The sequence below is a fragment of the Phoca vitulina genome, unplaced genomic scaffold, assembly GCF_004348235.1.
Source record: "Phoca vitulina isolate PV1807 unplaced genomic scaffold, GSC_HSeal_1.0 scaffold3, whole genome shotgun sequence".
In the NCBI taxonomy this organism is placed as follows: Eukaryota; Metazoa; Chordata; class Mammalia; order Carnivora; family Phocidae; genus Phoca; species Phoca vitulina.
In genome coordinates this window covers 22,847,879-22,855,080 of record NW_022589706.1, presented here as the reverse complement: position 1 = coordinate 22,855,080, position 7,202 = coordinate 22,847,879, and positions in this window count along the sequence as shown.

Here is a 7,202-nt window from a genome sequence, read left to right as displayed (position 1 = left end):
AAAAGAGTGTAATGATCAGATAAACTGTTTTTACAGCAAGAATAAAAGCAGAGCCTTTTATGAACCTATCTCAGACCCTCATTGAACTTCCTACAGCACCCATGATTAGTCTGAAATATTGAGTATGATAGTATTTTGTTTTAAATTGTTTTTTTGTAATCAAATAACCACATATGTCTTTGAATCACTCATTAATAAAATAATATTTAACAAATATTTGTTGAATGGCAATCTATTGCATATCTTTTCCACTTCATTCATTCATTTGACATATAATTAATTTTTAAATGTCTACCATTTGCAAGCTTTGGTCCCCAGTTCTATGTATGTTACACTGTTTCATTTTGTCTCCTCTGTCTTTTAACCTTGTTCCCCAACCTCATTCTTTTGTCTCTCCTCTCTTCATTTTACCTATCTTTTCCAGTACTCAAATTCATGTTTTAGCTAAGTTTGAGTTGCAGATAAATCTAGCCACCTCAAATGTTTTTATATCACTTTGATTGAGTCTAGCATTTCTATTTTGTATTTTTTGTTATTTCGAGTTTTTGCAGATATTCTCAAATCTTATTATTTTCCTCAGTAAACTGAAGTTTTCAAAAATGATAACCTGGCATTGGTACATTGGGTAGAGGAAAACAGAAGCTGAGTAAATGTTATGAAATTTATCTCCCATGTGTTCCAGCCATGCAGAACACAACATGATTTAATATGTCAATAGATTACTCTGCCATGCTCTTTTATTGGTGAACAATTGAACTTGGAAAAAAAATATATAACCTCCATTCCAAAGTCTGTATCACTATGTCCTCTCCTCAGCATGCAGTAGCCTGAGCCTAATTATCCAGGTCTTTATTTTGAGCCAGATCTTCGCCAAGACAATTTCCACATGAAAGCTGATAGAGCTGTGTGAATGACAGTCTCGTAAGAATATTAAAGGGCAGTATACATAAAAAATAATTTCACTTTCTTTTTATAAGAGAAGGTTCACTTGGAAAGTTTCCTTTATTCAGAAATGCTTTCTTAAAACCCAGAATGTTTAGCCTAGGAGGAAACAATTTTTGATTCTGGAGAAGTGTTCAGTTGGCATGAAACAATTCGGAGAACAACGATCTTTGGCTTCATGTCAACTAAATAAATACACATTCTTGTTCAATATACTGAGCTAACTCATCCTTTGACCCAAAATTTCATGTATGTTTTTCTCATCCTTGAGGTCACCGCACTACTCCACAGTCTCAGGAACCAGGAACCCAAGAGAACAAGAGGCAGCTACCACTTCTGTTGACATTACCTGCATGAAGTCTTGTTCTTCCCTTCTAGGAGCCTGACATTTGTTTCAGGAAAAGAAGGAAGTACAGTCTGAGACCAATTTCTTTTGGGACCAGATTTGGTTTCATTTCTTTTGCTTGCTTTGATTTTCCAAGGCTCACTTTCAGTTACTTGAGGGGCCTCTCTAGGGTTATGCTAATATAAAATCCAGGCAAATTATTCTTTAGTCACACTAGTCACCACTGTTATGCTTGATGTGCAAATCTTCATGGCAGACAGCAGTTCTGTTGTGCACATATCCAGTTTGGATATAAGTATTTTTGTCTTGGGCACCTGGGTAGCTCAGTCAGTTAAGTATCTGCCTTTTGGCTCAGGTTGTGATCCCAGGGTCCTGGGATTGAGTCCCTCATTGGGCTCCCTGCTCAGTGGGGAGCCTGCTTCTCCCTCTCCCTCTGCCCCTCCCCTCCCGATATCCCTGCTTGTTCGCTCTCTCTCTCTCTTAAAATCTTTTCTTAAAAATGTATTTTTGCCTTGAATGGAAGACACTACATCTAGTTCTCATCATCTGGAGATGGCATCATGGATTTCTATTTCAGGGGCCTGCAGAAATCTAATCTTTTCTTTAGGCTTTCAAGAGCAACTGGAATCTATCCTCTAAAATTTCTGCCATTAAGCACTTTGCACCCCTCCCACTTTTCAAACAAGCATCTGCATATTTATCACTTCTTCTTTCCAGCATAACTCCCCTCTAAGAGCCTAGAATTCACTAACTCCATTAAACAACACTGATCTGAGCAAAGGAACAAAGGTGTATGAGGACCGAAAACGCTGCCCTTCATTTTGTTTCTCCAGAGTATCCCGGATGGAAATATAACCTTTTAATAGATTTTACCATTTTCTCATAATATAGGGTTAGTACAACAAGTTTTCTGCAGTTCAACTTAGCTCTATCCCCACTTAACGACTCTCAACATTACTTGCCATTTATGGCAATCACTACCCTAAATAGGACGCTTGGTATGTGCCCAATTTACTAAACACTTTTTGTTATTTCTTTCAGTCTTCATAACAACTCTATGAAAAAAATATGACTATGATTCCCATTATAAAGATAAAGAAACTAAAGACAAGGGAATTTTAGTAGTTTACCTAAGATTACATGAGTAATAATTGGTGGGGATGGGAACCTATGCCCTCACCCACTGCGCTAGATTGCATTACTTCACCCTAATTTGTATCAACTAGTAGAGGTTTGAACTAAATATGAATCAAAGAATAAGACAAACTACACTCATTACGTTGAACTTGCGAATGAATATACATATTCATTTTGTTACTGAACCATGATTGAAACACCCACTGAAACAGTTCAAGCCAAACACAGACCAAACACTTCCTAAATTGATAGAGCTAGAATAATGAGCATCAGATTAGGCCAGCCCTTTTTGGCCTGTTTCTTTGTACCCAAGTCCTAAGAGAAAGATCATTCTCAGATGTTTCACAGCAAAATAATGCTCTAGGAGGTTGCTGGTTTTAAAGCTGGGAGGCCAAGAGAATCACCAAAGAAGGTTCTTCTCTCCTCAGCCTGGGAGCATACCTTGTTGTCCCCTGTTATAACCAGAAACACAAGTTTATTAAACCCCTTGTTATTTTTGTTTCCTTAGATATAAGTATTTATGGAAAGTTTTAAAAACTTTGGACACCAACTCAGAAGGCTTTCATGTAAACATTCTATTATTAAGCTTCCCCAGCTGCGTATTAAAACCTTTGGGTCCTCAGAAGTATATCTGTGCTCCAGCTGCACTATGCAACATCACTGGCGAATTTTGAGGTTTAATTAAAGAATACTTATCGTAGCTGCATGGCACGGGAATGTTGGATGACAAAACCCTGGTGTTGTGAAATTAATTACATCACCATAGTGGACTCTCTGCATGTGGAAAACTTGAACCCAAAAAACAAATCATTAATCTTCACAAGCTCTCTTAAGGTAGGGGAGTTATTTTTTTGTGTTCACAACAAGCCTTCAAGAGGTAAATTCTGAGGGATTTTTTTTTTCCTTATAACACTTGTTTATGTTGCAGAAATGAAACCTAAGAACTACTAAATGCTAACAAATGAAAATAATTTTGCTAAGCACTGTTCTTTAAATCCTTGCAAAAAGAACTTTTAAATCAGTCTTGGTTATAGCTTCTAGCTACTATTCATTTGACACTTACTATGGACCTGCATACACTAAAAGCCTTACTTATCATTTTTAATAACAAAACATTTCTAATTTTTGATGCCAACGCCCCTATTTTGTAGATGGAGAAACTAAAGCATATATTGGTTAAGCAATTACTTAAAGTTACTAAATTGGTAATGGTGAGTCAGGTTATGAATCCAAACTCTATTGATTAAAACCCACTGTCTACACTATGAAGCAAAGCCAACAAGCAAACAAGCCAGGAAAAGATGCAAGAGAAACTTGCTGAGGCACTAAGGATTAGACATTTAAAATGCTTGTGTTTTGGACAATTGGCTTATGGTTGAAATTATTACATGTTTATTACCTTGAAAATCCTGCAACAATATTTAAGTAAGACTATAAGCACAACAAAATCATTTTTATTGAAAAAGTTATGCACTGAAAATGTATAATTCAAGTTTGATAATTATGCTTAATAACTATCTCTGGACAATTAATAACTCATGAAGAAGAGGTGAAAATGGTGAGCTGGTATGTTTTTCTTTTTAAATTTTATTTATTTATTTGAAAGTGAGAGAGAGAGAAAGCACAAGAGCATGAGTAGGGGTTAGGGGTGAGATGGACAGGGGGGGAGGGAGAAGCAGGCTCCCTGCTGAGCAGGGAGTCCAATATGGGGCTCATCTCAGGACCCAGGATCATGACCTGAGCCAAAGGCAGACGCTTAACCTACTGAGACACCCAGGTGCCCCGAGGCAGTATGGCTTGGCAATGAGTTATGCTTTTTCACCTGAGTAATGAATTATAGAAGTTTAAACACAATGAAATCCTCACTCCACACAACTTAGAAGACACTGCTATTTGCTCGAGTCAGCATCACCTATTTATACTTAATTTTCACAGTTGATGGATATTTGCCTAATATCTTCTTTGTGTTTAGCATTTACTTTAGTTACCATAAGTAGAATAGTTACTGGGTTCAAGATCTTACTCTTTTTGGTAAAAAGTGATTATGGTAGCCCATGACTCACCATCAGTGTTGACATGCATCAGGTTTGCCCCAGGATGTCCTTAGGAGTTGCCTATAGGTCCATTCTGATTGGTCAATGCCTATACTTTTCCTGTCTATCAAATATTCACACTACTACCTCTGCTTTTAATTATAACACATTAGAAAATACTGTGCATGTAATTAAGACTCTCCATGATAGCATCCTCTCTAGACCTCTTATCAAAACATTTAACATACTGTTAGAAAATTCGGGTGTACTTTTACCCTCTCCATAATACTCTGCGGTCTTTGAGGACAGATAAAATGTCTTATCAATGTTGTGTTCTTAGAGACTTACAAGGTGCTTGTCATACCATAGGCATTCCTTCAACTGGAAATTAAACTCTGAAAAATTTAATTCTGCTATAATCTGGTCTATAGAGATAAAAGGATTCCAATTCTATATTTTTCTAAAAGTCAGCATTTTCAGAGATGATTACCATATTTCTTAATGGTAGTCTGCCATTATTTATTTTATATGATTTGAGAATATTACAAGCTTAAGGGAAAGTTCACCTTGAGAAATACTAGCCTGATGACCAGTTTCTGACAGTGATGGGCCCTTGGGATACTCTAATAAATATTTACCAGGAAACTGACTTTGATCCCATATTGCAATCTCTCTTTTACTATTGATCTCCATTTTCCTTTTGCCACCATCCTTCGATCAGTTATATTTCCAATCAACATATCATTTATAACTTCAAAATTCCATACAGCTGATGGGATTTATACATGAGAATATAGAATTCTTAAGGATGGGGCCTTTGTCCTCTTCACTGTTGTATAACTGAGGGTTAGGGAGCATGTGGCACATGTAAAATACTAGAGTAATTTCTTACAGACTGTTTGGTGTTCTACTAGGCTTTTGTATTAAGATATTTCTCATATTCCCAGGAAAACAATAACTTACTTTACAAATTAAAATTTAGTCATTCTGGTTAGGAATGTTGCTCTATACTTCCTAGAACTACTATTCATTTCCTTTGTCACCTTCTGTTACTTCAAGACTGACATCCCTCAACTTGATACAACTCTACTTCTTTTCGCCGTTCCTGGCACAGACACGTCCTTCAAACCTGTTTCCTAGATACAGATAATCTCAAGTTGCTAACAGCCTTTAAAACTGCCTTTTTAGTCCTCGGATTTTAAATAAAATTTATTGAGTTGTTTCTATATATTTACTCAAGGTAGGGCATATAAGCTTTATAAGAAAAACTCAATTTTTTTAAAGATTTTATTTATTTATTTGAGAGAGAGAGAAGGAGGGAGAAGCAGACTCCCCACTGAGCAGAAAGCCTAACACAAGGCTCAATCCCAGGACCCCAGGATCATGATCTAAGCCAAAGGCAGACATCGAACTGACTGAGCCACCCAGGTGCCCCAATAAGAACTCAATTCTTTTCAAATTGTTGATTGATTAAATATACTGCTCTTGCATCCATGGAACTAATGTGTACCACAAAAATACCAAGCCATAGTGAAGCCAAAAGTAATTAAATTTCATGTCTATACGTTATGTGACCATTTAGTATGATGATGCCTCTTGAGCTGGAGGAGTCATCTCCCTAGAATTCTTCCTCTTGACCCTTAAGGTACTTCAAAATGACCTTAAGAAAAAGAAACAGAATTTGAATAACTGATGTAGCCCTGCTCGCCTATGCCTAATGTAGATAATTTGAAGCTAGAAGCTTGGTAAGCTTAGTACAGTTTTTTTTTTTTTTTTTTTTTTTTTTAAAGATTTTATTTATTTGACAGAGAGAGCACAAGCAGAGGGAGACAGAGGGAGAAGCAGGTTCCCTGCTGAGCAAGGAGCCCGATGTGGGACTCGATCCCAGGACTCTGGGATCATGACCCGGGCCGAAGGCAGCCGCTTAACGGACTGAGCCACCCAGGTGTCCCAGCTTAGTACAGTTTAAAGTACAGGCTGAGACCTAGACAAAAAACACAGGAAAAGGGGTGCATATTTGTTCTGCATTTCTCATGTCTAAAAGGCTGTCCATGGGGCGCCTGGGTGGCTCAGTCTGTTAAGAGTCTGCCTTCAGCTCAGGTCATGATCCCAGGGTCCTGGGATCGAGCCCCGCATCGGGCTCCCTGCTCGGCTGAGAGCCTGCTTCTCCCTCTCCCTCTGCAGCTCCCCCTGCTTGTGCTCTCTCTCTCTCTCTCCCTGTCAAATAAATAAAATCTTAAAAAAAATAAATAAATAAATAAAAGGCTGTCCATGAAGAGACATGGTTTTCGATATAGTAGAATCATAGCCACAAACAGTAAAAGGTAAGCCCGCAGAGCTCAAATTCAAGCTGCAGCAGCTTGCACCCTGAGCTCTTCAGGATGGTACCTTTACTGCAGCCCTTCAGGAATGTGTGTCTGTCTCTAAAGTGGACTCTACTAGCATGGCTAGGATCTTCCTTGCTGGGGTCAAGCTGCAACATCTGCCATCCAGAGTCCCACTTTTGCTAAGTCCCTACATTTTACTGAAGTCCATATATTTTTTGTGATTCACTGACTTGCTTCAAGTCCATATTAAAATAGATGCCAGCCCATAAATAATGGCTTTGTAAGTAGTAGCAAGTTGGCAAGATCAGATTCCATGATTTTAGTTTCAGAGCCACATGCCAGAGCCTCAGACAAAAATAATAGTCATATCGTATAACAGAGAAAGCTGCAGAATATACAGATCAAAAACCCTTAAAG